The following is a 27,428-nucleotide window of genomic DNA, read 5'->3' as shown; positions in this document are numbered from 1 at the left end:
TTCAAAGGTTATGCAAATACTTAAACGTTTCAGTTCTCCAAACACATTGCAGCTCTCCAGCCGTGTCCTGTTTTGAATGGTAAAGTTCAGGCCTCTCAGCAGGACAGAGAAAAGGCCAAGCCCATCTGTCAGCTTCTCCCTGCTGACTCCCTGGCTCCTTTGTACATGCTGTTCCTTCGCTCACCACACGGGGCCTATCCCCAAGTCCCCTTCGGGGCCCCGCTCGGATGCTACAGCCTCCCCCTCCCCATGCTCCATGTGCTCCTGCGGCTCACACCCGTGCACCTCCAGCACACTGCCTGCCACACTGCGTGGCTGTTGCTCGCCCAGGGATCTGTTCCTCTCACGACACGGACGCCACCTGCAGAAACGGACGGCGTCGCGTCCGTCTCTAAATGCCCGTTGCCAGGCTGCGTGCCCACCGTTCAGCAGCCACTCGGTTGTTCCCGTGGAACAATGGACCTTTACAACCCACAGAGTCCAACTGCCCGACAGCACAGTGGGCTGGTCTCCCGACCTTCAGCTCCCACCCCGCTCCCGTCCCACTCACCGTCCTCCTCATCGCGGCCCACGGCAGCCCCGTCCTTACAGCCGCTCAGCCCCACCCCGCACGGTGACCCCGGAGCCCTCTCTTTCTCTCACACTTCATAGCCAACGTCTCGGGGAATGCAGTCGGCCTCCCCTGCCGACACATCTGGGATGCGTCCCAGAACGCAGTGCTTCTTACCACGTCCACTGCCTCTGTCCAGGACCGGCCACCCTCTCCTGCCTGCGTCCCTCACTGGGCTCCCTGCTGCCGCCCTTCCTTCCTGGGGCTGCTTCCCCACGTGGCAGAAAGAGCTGCTACCCCTGCCGGTCAGGTCAGATCTGCTGAGAACGCTGAAGGGCCCGGAGTCCTTACAAGTCCCCACAAGACTCTCCATCCTCTGAGCACACGCCCCACTCAGCTCCTTCCCCAGGACCCACAGGCCAAATCTCCAGTCACCCTCTCATGGAGGCTTCTGAGACCACACGGGGAGCACAGCAAACTGACCCCATGCCACGCTCCCAACTCCTTTCCCTGTTCTACTTGTTAACCTTCCACATACTAGATTTTTTTTTTAGATTATTTATTTATTTGTCAGAGAGAGAGAGAGAGAGAGAGCCCAAGCAGGGGGAGCGGCAGGCAAAGGGAGAAGCAGACTCCCTGCTGAGTAGGGAGCCCGATGCGGGGCTCGATCCCAGGACCCTGGGATCATGACCTGAGCCAAAGGCAGATGCCTAACCGACTGAGCCACCCAGGCGCCCCAACTAGATGCTTTACTTACTACATAGTCTCTGTAGCCTGGGCTGAACTACAAGCTTCACTGGGGCAAGGACCTTATCGATTTTGTTTGCAGATACAACTGGGAAAATGTCTGGCACATAGTAGGTACTTCACAAAATGAACGTTTTTCATGCAGAATTACTTTTAAAAGAATGATACAATTCCCAGACATGTCGGCTATGGTTGCTGCAAAAACCAACCAACCAACCAACCAACAAACAAACAAATGAACAAACCCCAAACACCCCCAAACCCCCCCCAAAACCTGCCCCCAAACCACATCACTTCTTTTGCTCAGGAATCTGCCATCTGGGCAGAGCTGGATGGGTTCAGTTCACTTCGCCCCATGCAGCATCAGCGGAGGTGGCTCCCCTGGGGGCAGGAAGATCTCTTTTCAAGATGCCTCCCCTGGCTGGCAAGTTAGCTCTGCTGGGAGCCAAGCGGGGTGTGCGCTGGGGCCTCTCCTTTCCATGTGGGCCTCTCCATGGGCTGCTCAGGCTTCAGCGCAGCTCCGTGGCTGGATTCCAAGAGCAAGCATCCCAAGAAAGCAAGGCAGGAGGGCGTGGAACTTTTATGACTTCGCCTTGGCTAACACAAAGTAACATACGTTACGAAGCATTACCTCGGCTCCACCGCATTGGCTCCACCTCTGCGGTGGAAGGGTGATAAAGTTCTAGAAGAGCATGTGGGACAGGAGATAGTATTCCACACGTCCCGGAAATACACTCTGCCACGCAGGGGTAGTGCCCAAGTCTTCTTAACACGTGTCAACCATGCTGAAAGGGCACTTAGGAAGGACTTACACGAATGATAAACCTCTGGGAATGTGACAGTGCAAGTTAAGAAATTTTGATAAAGTGACAGTTTATTATGTCATACTGAAGTGGACCAAGCAGGGGATTTGGACTAAAAGTGTGTTTAAACAACCCCCAACTTCACTTACTGTGTACAACCTTGAAAAAGTCACTTAATGTCTCTGAGCCTCAGCTTCCCTGCCTGTAAAATGGGAATAATAAACTTATCTTGCCTGCTTGACACTAATAATCTAATAGGATCATGCCTAGGTAAGTGTTCCCCAAACCATGGAACAGTTTGCTCTATACTTTTGCAAAAATAGTGATCCGAAGGGGCACATGTACCCCCATGTCCACAATAGCCAAAATATGGAAAGAGCCCAAATGTCCATCGACAGATGAATGGATAAAGAAGATGTGTATAATGGAATATTATTCAGCCATCAAAAAGAATGAAATCTTGCCATTTGCAATGACGTGGATGGAACTAGAAGGTATTATGCTAAGCAAAATAAGTCAGTCAGAGAAAGACAAATATCATATGATGTCGCTCATACATGGAATTTAAGAAACAACACTGATGAACAGAGGGGAAGGAAGGAAAAATAAAATAACAGAGAGAGAGAGACAAACCATAAGAGACTCTTAACTCTAGGGAACAAACTGAGGGTTGCTGGAGGGGAATGCGGTAACTGGGTGATGGGCATTAAGGAGCGCATGTGATGTAATGAGCCCTGGGTGTTATATGCACCTGATGAATCACTAAACTCTACCCCTGAAACTAATAATACTATATGTTAACTAACTTGAATTTAAACTTTAAAAAATCACACAATTTCCCCCTGAGATTCTCCCTCTCTCTTTCTCCTCTTTTTATAAAAACAAATGTTTATGTTTATATGTAGTTCCTTGTAGTTAAAAAGCTGTTTTCCACTTTGTTTGTTTTTGCAATGATACTATAGCAATCAACAGTTGTAAGATTTTTTTTTTTTTTAAATCTCCTATGATTTCCTTAAGATAAATCTCTGCAAGTGAAATTTCTGGCTTACACTCAAGGCTCCCGAACCTGCTACACCAACTTCTCTTTCTTCTGGAAGTGCATGCTCATGTTTATCTCCCCATGTCCCACACAGCACTAGATATCTGCAGGTATCTGAATGGTAGCCCATTTCAGAAAAGAACTCAGTTTTTATCAGTGAGATGTAAATGTTTCTGATACATTTTTTGGCTATTTGTGTTTCTTCTCCTGGAGTGCCCATCTTTGTAGATTGATTAATAGGGACTTATGAAGTATTAAAGTTATAACACCTTAACTGAAATTTGTGCTATCCAACGTTCCCCCTTCAATTTGTTATTTATACTGAAGATGCCTTCGGAGGTAGAGTTTTTAAATATTTTATCCCAATCCATCAACTCTTTCTTCTATGGTTTCTGCCTTTGTTGCTGTGCCTGTAATACTGTCAAGGTTTTTTAAGGGACGAGCTCTTATGAGTTTTTGTGGAATTCATTCATTCATTCATTCATTCATTCATTCAACAAATACTTACTGCCTGCTTCCTGCATGCCTGGTCCTATTCTTAGCACCAGAGTATTATCTAAAGCATAGAGCTGAGCTCAGAATGAGAACATTTATCCCTGAAGGGCTTAGAAACGGAAATGAGCCCAAACCCCAAACATATTCCAGTCTATTGAAGGACCAGCTGCACAGAAGTCTTCGGCCCCTTGTGGGCATTAGAGCGATGCCGCCCAGAACTCAGATTCTGGGGTCTCGGGGCATTTTACAATGACTAAAATCTATATGGGCATGACGATGCTTAGGAAAGGGCAACAGGAGCACCATGGACAGGAAGGCCTGAAAAGACGCTGGGGAAAGTAGTTAACAGGCTTTGGTCCACATCAGCCCAAAAGGAATTGTCATCAATGACATAACATTTCATTTCATTAGTCAGTTAAATGCAGATATTATCTATCCCCAAGACTCCTTTTAGAATCTTTCTGAAGAGAAGAACTACCTCTCCTATGAGGGTTTTCACTGAGAAAGACCCATGAGCAAGGAAGGAGCATCTTGGGGTTACTGCCCTCTGGCTGGACCTCGTCAACGCAAGGGAAGTCTCAATGTCCTCAGGCTGCCAACTCCAACCTGAACAAACCTCTGCTTATTTATTTGTTATACTTTTTATCTCACATTTTTCTTTTGAGGTGAAACAATAAATCCCCAGAAAACTCACCCCCAAATGAAGTGTTCTGCAAGAGGCACAAAGGCTCAGCCCATAACACGCGGGACATTCTAGCAAAGACTGGAACAGGGCAGGATACGTGGCCTGCTCTCCTTACCCCGAGAGAGGAGATGTGGGTTTGTCTAGGTCCAGGCAGAGCACCTGGCCTTACCAAGAAAACCCCCAAGCAGGTGGCCGCCCTAGGAGACCCAACCCCCTCCATTTACTGGAACCAATTTCATGCCCGAAATGCCACTTGTATGGCGTCACCACCTGAGTAAATGTCCCCAGGACCCTGGAAGCCACATGAGGAGAGGGATACATCTGCTTTTGTTGATCATAACTCTAGCCTAGCACTGAAGGAATGAATGGGAGGGTGGGCAGGTGCCCTGACTTATGACTTGTATGTGATAAATAATTTTGTAATGAGTAAATTGCTAATCATTATTTCTATCTCATCTTATATCTTAGAATTAGGCACCAGCCATTTGGTTTTGAGAGGAAAAGCCAGCCTGAGGTCATCCAGCATGTGTAGGAGGGACAGATATAGATTACATGGAAGAAATATGGGCGGAAAAAGAAAAGGCCCTATCAGTGGGACCCATTTCTGGCTATTTCGTGATCTTGTCTATAGCCAGCTCTGACACGGATGGTTCCTAAAAGAATCTATCCGAAGTTGTGTTCCTCATTCAAAACACTGCTGAAGGACCATCTTCCAAAGGTCAGAAGTTCAAAATCAAAGTGTCAGCAGAGTTGGCTCTTCCTGGAGGCTGTGAGGGAGAAACTGTTTGTACCTCTCTCCTGGCTTCTGGTGGTTCCCGACTTTCCTTGGAATTCCTTGGCTGGTAGATGCATCATTCCTATATCCGTCTGTTGAATGGCAATTTCTTCCACGTGTGACACCAGTTTATTTGTCCCTTTGATACTCCTCAAATTTGACCCTGCCCCACCCTATATGGGCACACACTCCCTGTCTCTTGGGCTGGCTCACTGAAACTGGACATGAGTTCTCCTGAAAAAAGACTCCTTTCTCCTCCCATTCAATTCCAGCCAGGGCCACTTCTCCAACTCATTTCTCTTGATTTGGTTTCCCCAAGGATGTAGACACTAACAAGAATTACTAGGTTGTCTCACCCCTTTATTATAAATAATAAAGATGCTATGTATATTTCTTTGTTATTATATATTGATTTATGTTATATTGCAGATACAAAGCTGCACCTTATAGTTATGATGATTCAAGAATTCCATCCTCATATCCAGTTTAACCCCTGAGACAAGTCTGTGAGGTCGGCAGGCGGCATTATTCCCACTTTTCAGATGAGGACACTGGAGCCCCTGCCCCACACCACGGGTCAAGTGGGCAGTGGACTCCAAGAGAGAAGGAGGTGGGAGCCGCAGGCAGGGTGTGGGCATCAGGGGTGTGCAGAATTTAAGAACAATCAAAGGGGCAATGATGAATGCCCTCTCCCACTTGGCATCCCAGTGACAGAGGACAGGGCACGGCGGTTTTGGAGGCTCCTGGAGGGGGAGCATCCCAGACACTCTGGCACAGTTAGGAGAAACTAGATCCTTCTTTCTCAAGAGAGCATGGAGGGTCAGCTTGAGGCAGGGAGGCAGCCACTGAAGGCATGGTGTCATAGCTAGGAATTCTGAGTTTTGGCGACACCAATTTACTTCTCTGTTCTGCGTGCAAGACACTTCTATGCAGCCTTTGGTTTCGTTGAAAGTACAAGCTATTACATTTCCCATCTATTTTTTAAAAAGATTTTTATTTATTTATTTGACAGAGAGAGAGAGCCCAAGCAGACGGAGCAGAAGGCAGAGAAAGAGGGAAAAGCAGGCTCCTGCTGAGCAGGGAGCCCGATGCGGGACTCGATCCCAGGATCCTGGGATCATGAGCTGAAGGCAGACGCTTAACCGACTGAGCCACCCAGGCGACCTCCCTTCATTTTTATTACCAGACAAATCTTAGCCTACCTCCCTCTACTCCTTGGCTCCCAGCCGTTCCGGCCACTCTTCCTCTCTCCTCATCTTCACTCCATCTCTCCAATCCCATGCCTTCCACTCACCCCACACTTTCAAACCCTGGAAAGGATTGAACCAACCCACGCGGCGGCTTGCTGTCCTTTTCCTCATTTTACAGGGAAAAAGAGATCCTCGCTCAGTTTTAAGACAGAAATCAGTACAATAAAACTTAACTGTGCTCATCTTTTTGGCCGAAACAGCCTTTTGGTTTAAGGCGGAAATTACTTGGGGTGAATAGATGTCCTTGTGCAAGGCCGGGATTCCTTCCAGCCGGGAGTTTTCAAGCACTCCTGGGGGTGCAATGCACCTGATCACCACACGGGAGCGCTGTTGTTCTTGAAAGCCGCAACACTTCACAGGCAGCGTCTTCAGTTAGGAAAAAAATGCCAGGATCCAGGATCGCGATCTTGATTTCTTATTTCTTCTAAATGTATAATCATGGGTACTCTGAATGATTGCTCAATTTCATAGTTCTAGAGGTGGTATCTGAAGTCTGTCTGATGCCACAGCATCTTCCGGAGGCAAATAATGAAGGCCAAGGGAAATGAGCTTCCAGCCGAAAGTTAACTTGCGAAGGTTGTTCAGGAGTTTGAAAGGGTTCCAGACCCCCAGGTTATACGGATTAGATAAACATGTGAATTTCCGCGGTCCGAGGGATACAAGGGGAACAAATGAGTAGGCGGGCAACAAGAGTAGGCGGGCACCTGTTTCTCCTGGCATATAGGGGGTGCTTAGCCTTGCCTGCAGACAGGGGCAGTCTTGAGCTGATATTAACGCCAAATGCAGACTATGTATTTGGAGAACATCACAGAGAACAGGTTATTAAAATGTGAAGCTTTTCTGGCATTGTGAGCCCTTGACACTCACCTGTTTGCATCTGGGGAGGAGTATGAAGGAAATTGGGGCAAGCCCGGGGGTCTGAGACATGGTTCTGCCATGAACTAATGATTGCATTGTGCCCGCCACTTAATCCTAAATCTTGGGTCTGTCATCTGTAAAGTGAGGGGCTTGGCCAAGTTGCCTTCTGAGTCTGTTCTGAGTGTGACACATACTCCTCCTCCCCCCACCCTGCTTACCAGTGACAGCCTTCCTGGTCCTTCAGGCCACCTCTCTCTCTTTCATACCCTCAGGTGGCCAAACTGGACCATTTGCCACACCCTGAACCTTGAACCCCCTTTCCTATTTGTCCTTCCTACCCTCCGCTCCATTCTGAAGTTTTACTCCTATTTCAAGTCCTAGCACAAAGGCAGCCTCCTCTGAGAAGCCTTCCCTGACTCCACAGGTGCAGAGTATCCCTGTCCTTTATGAATTTGCTGTACTTTGTCTATACTTCCCTTTGAGCATCTACCATTTTCCTCCTGTGTTATAATGATTTCCGGAACCTTTTTGTACCCACTGGGTCTTGAGGGCTGTAGTTTGCATCGGATTCGTCTACCCCACAGGATCCAGCCTAGGGGCCGGCACACACAGGGACCCAGGAGATGGCTGAAGGAATTAACAATCACGTGCCCACACACACTGTATTTTGTGTGATGGATCTGAGTTTGAGTTAAACACTCTGATGTTCAGCTGACGGGACGTGGTCCCTGGTGCCCTCACACTCTCTCCTGTGGGGTAGGCAGGCTTGTGGGTGGTCAGTGCTAGCACTCTGGAGCCAGACTGCCTAAGCTCCTAGCCTGGCTCTGCCACTTGCAAGCTGGGTGAACGTGGCCAAGCTGTGGAATTTCTCTGTGCATACATTGCCTCACCTATACGGTGAAGGTCATGAGAGCAGCCACTTCCCATGGGTGCTGGGAGGAGAAAAATGCCTTGTGACTTAAACTCAGGTCAGAGAAAATCCATGGCACCACTTCTGTGTTCTAATGTGAGCAGGTATTTACCTGTGGGAGCCTCATTTCCAGCTTCCCAAACCCACCAGATAATGGAGCCCCTAGTAACCTCTCATGGGCTGCCCTTTGTAAGATAACACTTTAGTGACCCCCAGCCCTGGCCTCCTGCCCTATCCCTCACCCAGTAACCAAAACTGGCTGATCCCCTTGCCCCCACCTGGGTTACCTGCCTGGGTAGCAAGGGGAAAGAAAAGTCCTGCACTTAAAAAAGCATCCAATCAAAGCAAGCTCTCCATAAATGCTAGCTTTGAATAGTATTTTTTTTATTATTACTAATTACAATACTAACACCTAGGACTTCTTGCCAGTTACCAGTACCTTTCTTTCATGGTTAACACCCCCCCCCACAACTTCTTGTGTTTATCCCTATGTCTGGTTAATTTTACTGGCTTCCTCTGCAGTGAACCGGGAGAAGCCATCTAAGACAGCCTGCTCCCTGGGTGGGCTCCAGCTTTGCATCTTCAGAGTGCATGCAAAACAGATTAACTGGCTATCATCCCAGCCTGCCACCGGCCACTTGCTAAATTGCACAATTTGATAATGGTGAGTGTCCCGCGTCCCCCTCCCAGGCCTGCCCAGGCGCCAGTCTTGCTTCTTATCTCTGCGGTGTTACGGCTGTAATTCACCTGACCGCTTGTGACTTACATCCTCGCAGCAGATTTGAGCTTTTATCTGCTGGGATTCGAGGGAAGAGGAAGACAGGAAAGGGGATGAAGGGAGGTGAGAAAGGACAACCCAGCAGAGTAAGTGTGCTTTGAGTCATCTTCCCTGAAGGAAGTTCTGGAACATTCTCTCGGGCTTAGAGCTCAGCCATGGGTGTGCCTCCCTATCCGTGGGCCTGCTCCGGTCTGTATCCTGGCTGCACCATGATTTCAGAAAAAGACAAAAGCAAAAAGCAAAAACCAAACCAAAACAAAAAACCCAAAACAAACAAACCCCACACATATTTTCCTATCTTCATGATCCTGTTGTAATTTTTTTTCTACCTACTTCCAATTCCATGTCCTGGCAAAGAAGCTTATTTTGAATGTAAACCCTGGCAGCAAAAAGGAGGTTATAGCTGCCCCCTTGACTTCTCGCACACTGCCCAGATTCAGTGAACTGGGGCCGTGGTTCCCGCGTGGATGCGCAGGCTGGGGCAGGGCATGGAGGGAGGGAGGGAGTGAAATGAGTGGAAACAGGCATAGCCTAACCCGTCTTCCTGCCTCCAAGATCCCGGACGTCCCCCGAGCTACACTATAAACCACTGCCACGTGAAGCCAAAAGCACAGCCTTCAACCTGCCCATCAAAACCCTGAGCACAGTAGGATGTGATGTTATGCGGTCCAATTGCTTCTTGTCTCAGATGCAGAAACTACGGTCCAAAGAGGCAGGAAGCAATGATGAACACCCACAAAGATCTGAGGAAGCGCTGCGTGTTGTTCCAAGGGCTTTACCTCTGTGCGGTATTGTTTTATGTGTCTTCCATGTCTATTTTGTGGGTGAGCCAACTGAGGCACAGATTGGCTAAGGAATTTATCCAAGATCATCCAGCCAGGGAATGGCAGCACCACGACTGCACCCAGAACCAGCCCCAGCATCCACGTTCTCCGCGTATCCAATGATCGCGCCTCCCCGGCAGGATCACTGTTATTTATAGCTGCACCGTTAATCTAGAGTGTCACAGGGTCTAGAAGCGATTCTTGTCTCCAAATCCAGGTTCCCTGTTGCCTGGGGAAAAAAAACAACACACCCAAGATCTTCAGCCTGGCTTTCTGCCCCTTGCCGGCTTACTCACAAAGCACCTTTTCCACTTAGCTGCCACCTTTCCCCCAGTGCACTAGCTCCTGTCAACTGCGGGCCAAGGGAAGGCACAGATGTGAGAGAATAACTGAAGCACCAAAGCCTCCCAGGCTGAGAGCCGGCAGGTTTCAGGAGATGGCAAATGTTTGACAATGATATCATCAGTATCTCGGTAGATCTTTCCAGTTCTTTCCGGGCCTGGTGCGGATCACGCAGTTCAGCTGATGGGGAGCATTCCTGAGACCCACAATCCATGTCTTGTCTTTATACAGATGTCATGATCAGGGTGCCACACTGTCATCCCTTAAGGGTCAGGTCCCTGGGCCCTCCCAGGCGGCAGCAGTAGGAACAACAGTAACTGTAGAAGAAATAATGCAGGCGGCTAACATTTCCTGCATGCTTACCATGGGCCAGGCACTGTTCTAGGCATTCCCTATGTCCCCTTTAAGCTGTCTGACCCTCACACTACCACCATGGGGGTCCTTACACTAGTATCAGACCCATTTGGTGGTGGAAGCACTGAGAAATTAAATGTCCACATATCTGGAGTCAGAGGTGGGATTTGAACCCAAGCAGTCTGTTGTCAAAGCCCTTACTTAAAACCAGACTCCCTAGCTGGCTCAGAAAGCTCAAAGAGAGAAATGCTTGCTTCCTCCAGAGCCTGAATCTGGAGGATCAACTCCCTGTTAGCGGTGGGCAGCTACCGATGCAGGTTATGTTGGTGCAGAGCCTAAGATCAAGTGTCAAATGCTATTTCCTTACAGCACTCAAGAAATTCCACCAAAAGGCCTAAACAGAATGAATGACTTCACTTGACTTTATTTTTGGGCGGGGGGTGTCCCTTTATATATTGGGGCTAACTTGAAACTAGAAACACGTTGGAGAATTTAAGTTAAAAGAATCCACCTCAGTTACAAATCCGATACTTTATGAGTTTTAGGCTTAATATGCAGTTCTGGAATATTTACAAAATATTCCCATTCAGAGCTGAGGGCAGGTAATAAAAAGAAAAGAAAACCAGACTGAATGTTTGTGGCCAGGGTTTGGGGTCTGCCAGGGGTAGGAATATTCAGGTCAACGTTTCTCAAACATGAGTAATCATACAGAGCTCTGTTAAAGAACTCGTTTTCGGTGGTGCTCCAATATTTACATTCTTTTTATTTCAATGTTATAAACATAAAACGAGGAATAAACATTTTATGCTTTCACTTCTTCCATAAGTTATAGAGCCAATGAATGCACAAACAAATATAGAGAAGATTCAAATTCAGAAGCATTAATCCTTGTGATGGATGTCGCTTTGCTGACCCTAAATTGCCACTCTTGTGGCTTCTTAGGTCAAACCATATGCACTTGCCATTTTTGTAGGTCTGGAATACCAGTGGCAAAAAGAGTAATTTACATGTTGAGCTTTTTGTTAACTTCAGTCTTTGGACGATGAACAAGGTGGACCCCCTCACTGGAGTCTCTATTGTTATTCTTATTATCATTACTATTTTTAAAATAATGTACTTGCTTTTACAGAGTCAATCCAAGTGTACCCTGAGACACATGACTTAAAAACTTAAAAAAATATATAAAAACACTTTGTTTCATCAAAATAAGAGTCATTTTGTGTTTTCCGCTGAGTTGCTTGTACGAAGATGGAACCCAAAGAAGAATCTGCTACCACAGTAAACCAGGTACGATGCGATAGGGCAGACCCCCTGTGATGACTTTATTCCCCCATCATTTTTTATCTTTCCAAATTACTGTGAAACTTCTGTTTGTACAGACTGCCACAACTTCATTTAGCTGAAATGTATCAATTACCTAATACGCCCTTTTCTGTCCTTTATCATTAGACTGTGACACTTCAAGTAAGTGGGTGACTCTGATGTACTATGCCATTTCTATGATGCCAAATCGATTTATTAACTACTCCAAGAAACTAAATTCCTGGTCCAGAAAAAGGTCATTCCACGGAGAACTCTCGTGGCAAAAGAGAAGTTTTGCTTTTGCACCTGGTGATAGATTTCAACCCAGTACAAAATGAGTACAAGTCAGACATTGTCAACCAAATGACAGCCAGCTAGGCCTTGCAAACGTTTAAAGTTAAATGATGTTATTTTCGATGATGTCTAGGTTATAGGCACCGATATCTCATGGCAGTGCTTCGTCATAAGGTGAGTGTTCACATGATATATACGTATAACTATTATCAGCATTGAAAAGATTACCATAAACATTGAAAGCAGTGATCATTTAAAAAAAATCAAATGACAAAATCATAAACAGTGGCAGAATCTGCGAATCTTCAAGTCATCTGAGAACCATTAGGAGTCTACAGATCTTGGTGTAAAGTCAGTCTTGTGCTGGGACAACGAAAAGGACCCGCAACATCTCCTTTAAAGAGTAAGAGTTATCTGTGCAGGAATGAACACGAGTCGGCTTTATTACAACTTGATTGAAATACAAGTTTTTGGGGAGCATGTTTTAGGCAGAAAGCAGGAGCCAAGCATACAAATGACTCCACTCCAGCGAGAGCAGAAAGCAAAGCAAACCCTGAGGTTTAATCTCTGGCTGTGCTGTTTTGAGGTGTAGGGCTCCTTCTCCTACTACACTGGTCACCTTCTTCATGATACGTAGATCACAGCAAATGTGATAAAAGTAGAGCACAAGGAGCGCCTGGGTGGCTCAGGCGGTAAGCACCCCGACTCTTGGTTTCGGCTCAGGTCATGATCTCAGGGTCTTGGGACTGAGCCCCCTGTGTTGCTCTGCACTCACCAGGGAGTCTGCCTAAGATTCTCCCTCTCCCTCTGCCCCTCCCCCTGCTTGCTCGCACACTGACTCTCTAAATAAATAAATAAATAAACAAATAAATAAATAAATAAATGAAATCTTAAAAAAAAAAGAATAAAGCATGAGTTAAGAAAACAAGATGGTGATGGTGGTTCTTGATCTGTTGGGATGCCCAGGGATGGTCCCTCCATCACAGCGATGAGCCATTTCCCCAAAGCTTCAATGACAGGAGGAGGGCGGGATTTTAATGTCATTGCATCGGAAGGGTCATGGCATCTGGGTTTCACCCAAAGTCAGATTCTAGAAGGAAGAAACGTTTCCTGACCAAGGGGGCTTTAACAGGGGGCTTATTCCAGCTCACTGCCTGGACTAACACTGACCTTGCTGGGGTGAAAGTGGCAGCAAAAGAAGACAGCATGTATCTGAGGGACAGGCAACAGCAGTACCAGAGAGTCATGGAGGGAAGCAAAGCTTTCCATAGAATTAGCCAGTACAGACTCATTACTGCAAGACGGTTCTCTGAGCAAGCACACAAGTGAAGACTAAGGGTTTTGGAGGAAAAAAAAAACGTAGGCACCCTAACAAAGGCATCTTGGGGTGACACTCCATGGGATATAAAGGAGATAACCCAGAGCCTTCCAGAAGGATCTATGCTCTGCCACAGGTGTTATAGATGGCTACCGGTTTTGTTTTGTTTTTTAAGATTTTATTTTTAAGTACTCTCTACACCCAACGTGGGGCTTGAACTCACAATCCAGAGATCGAGAGTCACACGCTCTACCAACTGAGCCAGCCAGGCCCCCCATGATGGTTACCAGTTTTTAAGAGAGGAGGACCTTGGGACTTGGTATTAGAATGTACAATACAATATGACATGATACAATACAAATCAATATAATTAATTATGAACAGTATGTAACAAGGCTCAACAAATGTAAGGGGTTATTCCCCTTGCATCATGGTCATTTGGGGTCAGTCTGCTATGCTGCTCAGGGTAGACCAACTCGTCACTTTTTTGGGGTAAAAGGAAGGGTAAACGATATCGTGAAAAGGTCTTCTTCCCCACGCTTCCTTCCACTGTCCTGCGTGAGGTTCAGGCTCATGAATGAGAGATCGGGAAGGCAGGAAGGGACTTGCAGGGATAAAGTCCGGCCTCTCTGACAGGTGTCACCCAGCCCTCTCCTTGCGTTCTTGCTCCAGTGACCTCGTCTCAAAATGTGGCGGATTCTGTTTGAAACCTCTCTGATTGTCAAGGAATTCCCCCCCCCTTACACTGATTTTTAAATCAGTTTCCCTGCAACCTCATCTCACTCAGTTCTGCCTTCTTCAACTTCTTATGAATCTCTCTGAGTTCTTCTCTTCTCTGGGGTCCCCACTTGCTTGCACGGTCCTTCCTGCTGATGGATTTTCCAGCCTCATCACCCTGCAGGTTACTCTCCTAGTGAGAAACTTGAGATTTGTCACTGTTCTCTTAAAATGAGTGCCTTACTATGTAGATAGCACTTCCGATGTGCTCTTGCTATGTCACTTCTAATTTAGACACTACAATTCTACCTGTGGCAGTGACTGCAGTGGTGGTCCTTTCACTCAGCCTTCGTTTTGTCCCACTTCAGCACAGGACAGACAAACGAGCTCTATAAACCATAAAATTTCATTCCATAACATTGCATTTCATTTGGTCCATCAGTTGAGATCTTTTGAAACACTGTCCTTTAGCCTATTTGTCATGCTTGCTCTCTGGGGCCACACAGAGCGTCTTGAGGCATGCGGTGTCTCTGCATTTCTGGGGACAGCTCACATAGCATGCTGGTTGGCAGCAGAGGGGTAGGTGACGGGTTTCCCTGAGGGGTGAGGGAGAAGAGAAAGATAGTGGGGTCAGCTCACCCCTGTGTGATTCCTTGGGTTGGCTGGGGTCCATCACTGAAAGCCAATGCTTCTGTCTTATGAGCCTTCCCAAATAATTACTCTCCTCAGGTTCAGACTTGCTTCATCTCTTGCTACCTTCTGTACTCTTCCCATACCTTTCAAAGTCTTTTTATTAAAATATCCTCAATATCATCAGTGAGCCATCTGTTTCCTTTGAGACCTTTACTCATCCTTCTTGTGACTCCAAATCTTTTTGTTGTTGTTGTTTACCTCTGGATGTTTCATAAGACTCCAAACTTTCTCACTGTTAGCCTATCTGAGTATTACTCGTTCAGCTTTGGATACTTTATGTTTTTCTCCTTAGCTTCCTTGCTTTGTTGCATGCATCTTTTCTTTTTTTTTTTAAGATTTTATTCACTCATTTGACAGAGAGAGAGAGAGAGCGAGAGCAGAAACACAAGCAGGGGGAGTGGGAGAGGGAGAAGCAGGCTCCCCGCAGAGCAGGGAGCCCAACGCGGGACTCGATCCCAGGACCCTGGGATCATGACCCGAGCCGAAGGCAGACGCTCAACGACTGAGCCACCCAGGGCCCATCCTTGTATAATCTAAGCCCTACAGAAAGCTTCTTATGTAGCTTTTTAAAATTTATTTAGATACTTTCTTTTTCTTTCTCATCAGAATCACTTGGAAATCCCAAACTGCCACAGAATTGCAAGGTTGGAAGGGACCTGGAAGGTCACGTCGTCTAAGCCTCCCCATTGAGCATCCCCTCATTTGAGCAACATCTCACAGATACAAAATCATTTGTGGATTCTGCTCTTTATTTCTAGCAACAAAGTAGTTGTGATACCCTCACAAGTGATGGAATGTGTTGCAACAATTAGTCTCGTGAACCCAGCCAATTATCAAAGATTCTCCCATCTGCTTTGAAGCCCTTCAGGAGAACAAGCCAGGGCTGGGAAGGCTTAAAAGAGACAGAGTAGAAATTATTCTTTAGGAACGGATCCAACATGAGGAGGCAGACAAGGAAAATCTAGTTAACATCCCTCTCTACCCCTACTCCAGGAAGCTCATGATGGCTTGATTTTATATCAGGGATTCGTGTTCATAATGGTATTTTCAAGTAAAGAAGATAAGATAGCAAATTCTGATCATAACATTTTTCTAACTTAGCGATTCATAATAAAATGAACAATGACAACATCAAAATAGTGAAAAACCAAATAAAAATGTTAGCAGCAGCAACCAAAAAGGGAAAGAGACCTAATAGCCTAACACCACTCACGTGCACAACTGCAGTCAAGAAAATTCTACAGAGAAGCAGGGGAGGAAGGCTCAGCCTGTAACTGCCACCCTGACCAAGGTCGTTGCTCCTCAAAAGCAAACCCGGGAGGAAGCAGAATGGGGGAACCGCCTGTGAATCTGGCAAGGAGAGAGCTTTTCCTTCTTTTAAAGAGGCAGAATGCGAGGGACGTGGGGACAAATGAAGGTAAGAAGGTAAGTCAATGATGGGCTGACTTTCAAGGATGGAGGGGCATTTCAGGCATCCTCCCATTTTCATAAAGTGTGTCTGGCTCTCTCTCTAGTCTGCCAGACCTCTACTTCGATATATGCACAGAACGAATTCAATTACAGAAACAACCCTGACCAGTTGTGAGGCTTAGTGAACAGAATCAGCACAATGGCAAAATTGTCATTTATTTTTCCTCTCTGTTAAAATGCAAGAATCATGACAGGTGAGAATTCTGTATGCTCTGCCTACAGCCTGTAAGCTGTGGGCACAGCGTCTTGAAAGTACCTTGCAGAAAGCTGACCTTCAGTTAACATTTGTTGAGTGAAAGAATCAGAATGAACTGCTAAAATGGGGAGGTGGAGGAAAGAGAAATGGGAAGAAGTTTTAATACATATTTTTCATAGCGGGGAATGGATTGATATGCTATAAAACTGAACCATGTGGTCAATACAAGTATTATGACTCCAATCACTCTTATAATCTCTTTTGTTTAGGCATCTTCAAGGAAACAATGTAGTTGCATAGTCAACATTTACAGGAGGTTCAGAATTCCTCCAGTGTTACTTCAGTTTCTTTCACTTCTATATATAAGTAAAATTGACCTAAATGTATGTTTTTTTTTATCAAAGAAAGGCATTAGAGTATGATCCCCATTTTACAGTTTGTCTAGCCAGCCAGCCAGCTTCTCTCTCAGACACATATTATTTGAAAGAATCTGAACTCATGTCTACCTGATACTCAACGTTGTTATTTTGGGATGGTGCAATCTGGAAGATTATTTTATTTTTTTTTCTTTGTACTTGTCTGCAATTCTTGAATTCTTTGAAATGAGAATGTATGATTTTAATAGAAACAATGTTGCAATTTTTTTCTTTAAAATTTTATAAAAATAGTCACCATCTGTCACCATACAACATATCGTGGTGAGCACTGAAAAACGTATAGACTTGTCAAATCACTATGTTGTACACCTGAAACTGATATAGCAATGTCATGTCAATTATACTTGAATTAAAAAAAACTGCAGGTATTTACATCATAAATGTGAATACCATAAATATTCCCTATCACTAGATATTTTGCTATAACATTAAAATACAATAGATAAAGTAAGAAGATAGTAAAAGTAGGTATTGGTATATTATGTGATCGCCACGGATTGAAAATGTCTGATCATTTGATTTTGTTTCTATTAAAAATAATTAATGATAATTAGGAGGACCCAGACTGTAAGTTGAATGTTGCTTTGCTTATTTACAAAAGTTTTCTTAATCTAATTCACCATTTCCCTCTCTGTATTGTTTTTCTTTTTAAAGCAGACTATCACAGAGGCTTCTGGCTCTATTCTAGAACTGAGCATGTGACCATGTGCTAGCTAAGGTGGTTCCATTTTTAGGAGACCTAATTATTGGCTATTAAGCTCTCCTGTCATTTCTAGAATCATTCTAAAATGCATTCCATGGAACAATACATTCCTAGACTCGCCTACTTTCCTTTCTCTTTCTCATGCTATGGACAAGGTAACCTAAGGCAGACTGCTGGGAAGCATGAAGACTGTAGGGTCACGTGTGTTTGTCTACATGCTTCAGGAGTTTGAGTGAATGACCGAATTGTCAACCTCGCTGTCTTCTATAAATAATAATATTTTCTACTCAGGACACAGTAGACATTGCTATTATGAACATTGGGGTGCAGGTGCCCTTTTTTTTACTACATCTATATCTTTGAGGTAAATACCTAGTAGTGCAATTGCTGGGTTGTAGGGTAGCTCTATTTTTAACATCTTGAGAAACCTCCATACTCTTTTCCAGAGTGGCTGCACCAGTTTGCATTCCCACCAGCAGTGTAAGAGGGTTCCCCTTTCTCTACATCCTCACCAACATTTGTTGTTTCCTGTTTTGTTAATTTTTGCCATTCTAACTGGTATAAGGTGGTATCTCATTGTGGTTTTGATTTGTATTTCCCTAATGGCTAGTGATGTTGAGCATTTTTTCATGTGTCTGTTAGCCATTTGTATGTCTTTGGAGAAGTGTCTGGTCATGTTTTCTGCCCCTTTTTTGACTGGGTTATTAGTTTTTGGAGTGTTGAGTTTGAGAAGTTCTTTATAGATCTTGGCTATCAGCTGAGATGTCCTTCAACAGAGGAATGGATAAAAAAGATGTGGTACATATACACAATGGAATATTATTCAGCCATCAGAAATGATGCATACCCACCATTTACATCGACATGGATGGGACTGGAGGGGATTATGTTAAGTGAAGTAAGTCAAGCAGAGAAAGACAATTATCATATGGTTTCACTTGTATGTGGAACAAAAGCAATAGCACGGAGGACCATAGGGGAAGGGAGAGAAATCCAAAGAAGGAGAAATCAGAGAGGGAGATGAACCATGAGAGACTATGGACCCCGAGAAACAATCTGGGCGTTTCAGAGGGGAGGAGTAGGGGGGGGGAACAGGGTGATGGGTATTGAGGAGGGCATGTGCTGTGATGAGCACTGGGTGTTATACTTAACTAATGAGTCACTGAACACTACATCAAAAACTAATTATGTACTGTATAGTGGCTAATTGAACATAAAAAAAAAAAAGAAACATATCTCAGGGTGCCTGGATGGCATAGTTGGTTGAGCATCCAACCCTTGGTTTCTGCTCAGGTCATGATATCAGTGTCGTGAGATTGAGCCCTGAGTTAGGCTCTGCATTCAGTGGGGAGTCTGCTTGAGATCTCTCTCACTCTCCCTCTGCCCCTCCTTCCCGATCTCTCTCAAATAAATAAATCTTTTTTTTAAAGATTTATTTATTTATTTGACAGAGAGAGACACAGCGAGAGAGGGAACACAAGCAGGGAGAGTGGGAGAGGGAGAAGCAGGCTTCCCGCGGAGCAGGGAGCCCGATGCGGGGCTCGATCCCAGGACCCTGGGATCATGACCTGAGCCGAAGGCAGACGCTTAATAACTGAGCCACCCAGGTGCCCCTCAAATAAATAAATCTTAAGAAAAAGAGAAATGTATATGACACAAATACATTTTAAAAAATGGTATTTCGAAAATAACAGAAAAGATGAAAAAAAACCCCACAGTAGAGAATGCAGTTTTAATTTATGTTTCTTCGTTTCAACAGGGGATATTGTAGGATACACAGTGGAAAGTGCCCCAGTTTAAGAGTGAGGACACTGGGATCCCATTCCTTGTAGGCACTGCTGGGCAACACACCTAACTTCTCTATGGCTAAGCTTCATTACCTAGAAACAAGAGGGTTAGACTGGATCCCTGGTTCTCAACCTTGGCTCCACATCAGAGTCACCTTGGGACCTTTATGAACTAGTGATGCCTCATCCTCACCCCAAGCTGTGGGGGACTTGGATTTGGACAGACTATAAAGCTCTGCAGGTGATTCTAAGGTACAGCCAATCTGAAGGACCACTGAGCTACTTGATCACCCAGCTACCCTTTTTCTCAAATCCTATCGTACATCACAGAATGTCTTATTACAGGCATGGTTCTGGTTCCCCAACACTGAGAAAAGTGCTGGCCAAATTGTATCAGACCCTCTTGTGTATGGCTTAGAGACCCTCAGGTAGGGGGAGACAGAAAACACCCTATCTATCTAAGCAGATATACCAAAGATGTAATGACATCAGACTCTTTGTTCCACTGACATGTCATGCAGGGTTCAGCATTATCTTCAGAAGCCTGCCACTCTTTATTTGATTTGGGCATTAAGAGAGCCTCTTTTCCCTCCACACGTCCTACTTGTGATGGTGGAGGTTTGCATCACTGCCAAATGGACTTACAATGTTATTAGCTGCTGCTTCCCTACTGTCGTCTGTTGGTAGCTCATCTGGGAATTCCAAATCTTTCCCCAGTACAACTTCTTGCAGAGTGGAGTGGCTAGGTTCCTGAAAGTGCACATTGACCCAGGAGACTAGTGTGGAAATGGCCACAGAGGAATGTGGCAGGCTTTGCACACCCATTGTGTCCAGGCTGCCTAGTAGCTTTGTAAAGCATCAACTTGGCTAGGCTGAACCGCCTTCCCGGATTCCCTTTCTCCAGTGTTTCCAGTTAGGGTGGGCCACAAGGGACATTCCTTGTGGGAGTGGAGAGCGGAAGTGAACACAACTCACACCTTGTCCCTTAGCAGTGGGCTCACCTCCTTGAGGCAGAGCAGCAGCCAGCCCTGCCACTGCCCCACCTTCCCCTGGATTTTCCTTTAGCTTCTCTGACTCCTGGGCCAGGTGCCTGTTTATCTCTGTAACGCTGGGAGCCAGCATGGGCTGCAGGACAACGACATCATCAAGGGAGGCAATGAGAACCGACATGGGTTTCAGTCAGTCTTTGTGGGTTCCAGTGTGGGTCCCTGCTTGTCCGTGTGCTCCCTGCTTTACCTCCAGCTTCCCTTGCTGACTGCCTGTCCTCTGGACTCTGAGCTCCAACATGAGAGGACCCGAGGTGAAGACAGCAGCCTTACAGAGACTGCACAACAACCACAATTGCCTAACGTCCAATCCCTGTAACAAATACATATATTCATATCTCTACTTGTAATGACATTCAATGCTACCTCTTAGTGGTTCTGCTTCTCCGATTGAACTGAGCGAACTTTTCAATCTTTATATCCAATGCTACCTCTATTTGAAAGCTTTAGTGGCTCCCACCGCTCTGGAGACCAGAGTCCCCATCTGCCCTTCTAGCCTCACACCACACCATGCCCCTCTGCTTTCTCTCTGCTGCTGCCACCATGATCATCTTTTTCTTGTACTTGATGTGCTCTCACCCATGATAGGGATTTTGCACATGCTGTTCCCTCTGCCCACTTCTCTCTTTTTAGCCATCTCTACCTGGCTCACACCAACCTGTCTGTCATACTTCAGCTTGATGTCAGCCTACTCAAATTCTGTGCTCATCTCTTACATCATTGTGTACCTCTCCTTTGAGTGTCCTCACTCACGCCTGTCCGTTTATTTGTGGGATGTCTTGCCTAACGTTTCTGTCCTCCCTTGGATTCTAAGCTCTGGGAGGGCAGAGAGGGCTGTCTATTTTTGCTTTCCATTGTATTTTCCCTGCATACCCAGTACCTTGCTTGCCACACAATTAACTTTTTTTTCTTGGCACAAGAAATATCAGTGGAATAAATGAATAAATAAAAGATGCTAGACAGATGAAGGAGATGGAGGGGGAGGGGCAGGAAAACATCAAGGGGATGAGGTATGAAGGCAGCCAAAGCTTGGAGCCCAGCCAGGCTTGGGGGTCCGTTGGGGCCAGCCACTGGGGGGGGTGAGGGGAGCTAATCCTGACAGCACACAGTTAGGTGCTGTGTTTCTCTCCAACAAGAGATTAGGAATTACTCACTCCTCTAAGATGAATGCTTGTTGTGAACTAGACTGATTTCCCTTTTCCATGGCCAATTTTTGCTAATGATTTTTCAAAGTCATGACAGCTGATATTCTTAACTATTGAAGCAATCATAATACAGTGTTCAACTTTTTTTTCTTGAAGTTTGAATTTTTTTAAAGTAAAGGTAGAATTTGGAAATGTATCATTCCCTTCAGAATAAATTAGTGTCTGCGGAAGAAAGAAAACAATTAACACATTCATGGATTATGGGTAAGTTTTTACCATTCTTTCTAACAGTACTTTATATAAGAAAAGCTTTCTGCCCCGATTTCAGTTGATTTATCCATGTGCTTGCATTTGCCAACATGTTTGAATTTCACAGTTTCTGCTTCCAGCCTAGCACAACTGTGGACACAACACTGGAGCATGAAGTCTAGTGGAAGGTTCTAGAAGATTGGTGCTTATCTGTGGCCCCAAAAGTAAGTAGCCAGCAACCTGGGAGGGTCATGTCTCTAGATCTCAGACCTGGAATAAGAGCCAGGAAACCTGGTTTTTGTTTTTGATTCCACCACTAACTAGCCATGAAAGAGCTCACTTAACCGGCATCTCTGACTCTCTATTTCCTGGCCTGTAAAATGAGTCAGTTGGACCAGAGGATCACAAAGGACCTTTAAACTCTGGTATATTATGATTCTTAAGGATTACCCTTTCTGGCAGCAATCATGCTAAATGGCTCTTACTAGACAGATACAAGACTTTTGGGGAGATTGTGTAATAGCTAAATTTATGAATTACTTGATCATGAGCTTTGCTCTGTTTTTCCCTTAAAACATTTTACCTCTGAACGTTTCTCATATAAACATTTTAAATCTAAGTATAACATTTTTTGCATGAAAAGTATCCCATAATTTTATTTCATGAGAAAATTATGGTTTATAATTAAAATTTTTCATCAGTGTCCCAATGTTTTCCCTTTTTCCCTCCCCATTAGACCTTCTCTAGCACCCATACTTAGGAATTTTCCGGGCCACCACAATAGCTGTTGTGAAAGGCTTCACTTTCAACTAACGCTATGGCTTTTTACACTCTTCTGTTTTATTTGGCATTCATCTATTTTAAGGACCCATTTATTTTTTTGAAGATTTTTTTTTGCAGTTTTCCTACACTTTGCTATTCCTACCATCTGTTGTTGAGTCTTTACACAAGTCTGTTTATTTAGCATGTGCTCTCCCTGGACTTTAACTTTAAATTCTAGTTTAACTTTTATTGTTAATTTGAGGATGTGCAATGGAATCAGAAAAATCTATGAAAATTAATTCGATAGACTCATGTAATTAATGTGATTCTAAGAGTTTTATTCACATGGGATAAACTTCAACTTTATGAATTTACACAAAGTATTCAAACTTGAATATAAGCTATCTGAACAGTTTTATTGCGGGATTTTTTTCTTCCTCTGAGTCTTCAAAAATAGCTTGTGTCTAAATGATGAAAAAACAAACTACCCAGCCATAATTATTGGTGAATCTTGGGGTGTAAACAAGTATACCACTGAAGATGTTCCTGCTCATGACAATTAGTTTCCAAATATTTCCTAGACCATGCGTCTGGCCCTGGGGACCAGTGATGAGTGAGACAGGTGACACAGTCTGACTCTTGGATGTTGGAGGGGTCTTTGTAAAGTTTCTCTGGCATTGCTGGGGAATACTTCAATAAGTTAATTCCAGTGATTTTCCTCCACCACACTTCCATCACCCACTTGTGTCCTGCCTTTTGCCACAGGCAGTATCTAGGGAGATCTCCCTGCCTTGGGAGGGAGTGACCAGGCAGACCAGGAGTCAGTCCTCTGCATGTGAGTCCAGAAAGCTCATTTAAGCTTTTAGAGCCTTCCAGGAAAAGCAGTCTATGGGATGAATGGTGGTAAAAGAGAGAAGGAAAGGAAGCTGAGGAGTCAGGCACCCCTGAGGGGCCTGGGTACTCAGTTGCACAGTTAATAGAACAAAGATTTGGGCATCTGGGAGAGCGATGATCTGCACCCCTCCATGTCCCAAGGGAAACAGAGGGAGTCTGCAAGGTCCTACATTTCTGCACCTCAGCCCCACAATTGGTATCTGATATTCCCGGCATGATGTAGGAGCAGAAATAATGTGTCTGGCGGATGGGTCTGAGATGCCCAGCAGAATTTCCCACCGCCAAGAGGGGTAAATTGAGTATTTTATGTGTTTCCGAAAAAAGCACTGATGAAGCACATGAAAGAGAAGAACACTACAACTAATACTAATAATAAGAAACACACCAGCCCTTTACTTGTAATGTCATTTGCAAATATCTCCTCCCATCCCGTGGGTTGCCTCTTAGTTTTGTGGACTGTTTCTTTTGCTGTGCAGAACTTTTTTATCTTGATGAAGTCCCAAAAGTTCAATTTTGCTTTTGTTTCCCTTGCCTTTGGAGATGTATCTTGAAAGAAGTTGCTGTGGCAGATGTTGAAGAGGTTACTGATTATGTTCTCCTCTAGGATTTTGATGGGTTCCTCTCTCACATTTAGGTCTTTCATCTATTTTGAGTTTATCTTTGTGTATGGTGTAAGAGAGTGGTCCAGTTTCATTCTTCTGCATGTAGCTGTCCAATTTTCCCAGCACTATTTATTGGAGAGACTGTCTTTTTTCCATTGGACATTCTTTCCTGCTTTGTCGAAGATTAGTTGGCCATGGAGTTGAGGGTCCATTTCTGAGCTCTCTATTCTGTTCCACTGATCTGTGTGTCTGTTTTTGTGCCAATACCATGCTGTCTTGATGATCACAGCTTTGTAACATAGCTTGAAGTCAGGCATCGTGATGCCCCCAGCTTTGTTTTTCTTTTTCAACATTCCCCTGGTGATTTGGGGTCTTTCTGGTTCCATACAAATTTTAGGATTGTTTGTTCCAGCTCTGTGAAAAATGCATGCCAATGATATTTTGAGAGGGATGGCATTCAAAGTATAGATTGCTCTGGGCAGCATAGGCATTTTAACATTTATTCTTCCAATCCATGAGCATGGAATGTTTTTCCATTTCTTTGTGTCTTCCTAAATTTCTTTCATAAGTGTTCTGTAGTTTTTAGAGTATAGATCCTTTACCTATTTGGTTAGGTTTATTCCTAGTATCTTATGATTTTTGGTGCTATTGTAAACAGCAAAGGAATCTATTCCTTAATTTCTCTTTCTTCAGTTACATTGTTAGTGTATAGAAAATGCAACTGATTTCTGTGCATTGATTTTTGTATCCTGCCATGTTGCTGAATTGCTGTATGAGTTCTAGTAATTTGGGGGTGGAGTCTTTTGGATTTTCCACATAAAGTATCATGTCATCTGCGAAGAGAGAGAGTTTTACTTCCCCTTTGCCAATTTGAATGCCTGTTATTTCTTTTTGTTGTCTGATTGCTGAGGCTAGAACTTCTAGTACTATGTTGAACAATAATGGTGAGAGTGGGCATCCCTGTCATGTTCCTGACCTTAAGGGAAAAGCTCTCAGTTTTTCCCCATTGAGAATGATATTTGCTGTGGGCTTTTCATAGATGGCTTTTATGATATTGAGAAACAGATATGGAATATAGATAGCTCTTGCTATAGGGCAGACACTATTTTAAATATTTTTATATATTAACTCATTTAATTCTTCCAGCACTCCTGTGAAGTAGGTACTACTTGATGCACATCCACAGTTGGCTCAGTAAACGGTAGGTCTATTCTCTTTACATTCATGATGTCCCAAGGACTTAAACCAGTCCTTGTCCTCTGAGTTTGTTGGATGTCACAAATGGCACCTGGTATTTACTGTTCACAAAGACATAGCCTCTCCAGAGGCCAGGACATATTGGGATTCAAAAATGATCTCACAAATGAAGAGTCACTCTACAGTTTAGGATTTTAAAGTAGAGGCCAATTATGAGACAAAAATGAAGGCTTTTTTTAAAAAATAATTATACACATTAGGGGGAGAGGGGGGCAGAAGGGGAAGAGCTCAGGGTTGGAAAAATGTCTTAGTTTGGGTCAGGAGTGACCCAGATGTTGGGTCTCTGGACTGTGAGGGTGCTTCTCATGACTCTGTCCTAGAGGTAGACCCTGGTGGGGGTCATTCCATTTCCTGTAAAGAGAAATAGGTGGCTCCAGCTCCTTTCCTAATGATGGTGATCTTGATGTCAATGACCGAGGAAGCAGCCCTCAGTAAACACCTGTGGACGTTTTCTCATTCACTCTTCATAACAACACTATGCAGTAGGTTCCCCTGTCCCCCTTTTGCAGGAGAGGAAACAGGGCCACACAGTCAGATAGTCAATGAGAGGCAGAGCCACATCAGTGCAGCTGGAATCTGAGCTCCTGCTCTGATTTATATGGCGTTGGCTCTTTGCTCACTGATTTCACTCATGTACAAATGCTTCCCCACACTCTGAGAAAGTCCCCCAAATATTATTTACTATAAAGGCAGGCTACCATCAGATATGATTCTGCAAGCATTTTGGTATCTGATATTGGGAGGGAGATGGGAGGAAGTGGGACAAAAAGATGAGGGATGCCGTAAGTGCCAGGACTAGGAAGAGAAGGCAGGAAGCCTGCTGCCCAAGATGCCAGTCTTCTCCCTTTGGTCCACTTCCTGCACTTGCCAGTGACCCTGAGTAAGAAAGCCCCAGGGACCACTCTCTGAGAAGGAGAAACACTTACCCAACAGCATGAAATTCCTCAGCTTTGCCAAGCCCCCTGGCAAGAGTGAATTCTCTCTCACAACACTCAAGGGGAGCCCTCAGAGGCAAAACGAAAGGTCAACTTGGGAGAGTTTTTCTCTACCCTCATTTATGATTACAAGTATTCCAGGCTGAAAATAGATTTTGGCCATGTTTACAAATTAAAGCACAGTTCAGGGAATATGCCACCTTCCTCACTTGTCCCTTTGGAATTCTTAGTTCAGCATTACATTGAAGATCAAAGCCAGCCCGAAACACAAGACAGGGGAGGTGGGGGGATGCCCAGAGTGAGCTGGGTGAAAATCCCAGCCCCATTACTAACCAATCCCGGGGTTCCCCCAGCAGGGCAAGTTAGGTTCATCTTTATCAAAAGAGCCCTATGTAGTGGTGTTTCACTTCATTGTTTGGAATATCAAATAAGAAAACACATACTAAGTACTGGTTAACCAGAAGCAAACAAACTTCCAATAGCATAGCTCCTTACTATGTGACTTAAGGAATACATCCCAATTGCCTGAACCTTCTGTCTTAAGAATTCTCTGGAAGCAATACTGAGGACCCTTGGCTGCTGACTGTTGAAATGCGCCCCCATGTGCACCCTGCCTAACACTATTGTACAATAGCAGTCCTCAGACTCTTTTCTTCCTCGTGTTATCCCCCAAAGAATACTGAAAAACAAGGAACCCTCCTACATATTCCAACATAACATCTAAACATTTAAAAGGATGTTAAAATGGTTGCAAGGATGTAATTTCAGGTGCAATGTCCATGACAACCAAGCTTTAAATATATTTTTGACAAAACCTCAGAGAATTCAATCATTCAGCTTATGAAAAAGGACTGCCATATAACCAAAATGGCAACCAAGGCTCATTCTTGGGCAGACCAAGTTTAGGGAAATATGCGGAAGTTGAAGATTCCCTTAAAATATCCAGTTAAAAGAGTCATTTTCCACTTGCCCTTAGCTCTAGATTTCCCACTGACACCCTGGAGAAGTAAAAGGAAGAGAGGATTCCAGGGTGCACCTATGTATCTGACACCTGGAACGCCCTCTCCTTACTGACAACAACCAAGTGAACTTTAATAAAACAGAAATATCTGCAAAAAGCACAATTTAGGTAGCTACTAAATCATACCACTCAGAATATATCACTTTCTTGATTTTTTTTCTTACTTTTAATTCCCCAAAATGACCAAAAA

General features: G+C 44.6%; 1 protein-coding gene and 1 non-coding gene across 20 annotated transcripts in view; both read right to left on the bottom strand.

Annotated features, from left to right (window-relative positions):
- RGS6 (regulator of G protein signaling 6) overlaps positions 1-27,428 on the bottom strand; it is a 647,729-nt gene that overhangs the window by 202,983 nt on the left and 417,318 nt on the right. The gene's annotated exons all lie outside the window — the stretch shown is intronic.
- Positions 13,523-13,595, bottom strand: TRNAE-CUC (transfer RNA glutamic acid (anticodon CUC)). Its single transcript has one exon. It is a non-coding gene; the product is annotated as a tRNA-Glu (tRNA).

This window comes from Callorhinus ursinus, unplaced genomic scaffold (genome assembly GCF_003265705.2).
Source record: "Callorhinus ursinus isolate GAN/ISIS: 27379988/994484 unplaced genomic scaffold, GSC_fseal_2.0 scaffold8, whole genome shotgun sequence".
Classification (NCBI taxonomy): Eukaryota; Metazoa; Chordata; class Mammalia; order Carnivora; family Otariidae; genus Callorhinus; species Callorhinus ursinus.
This window is presented reverse-complemented; position numbering and strand designations above follow the sequence as displayed.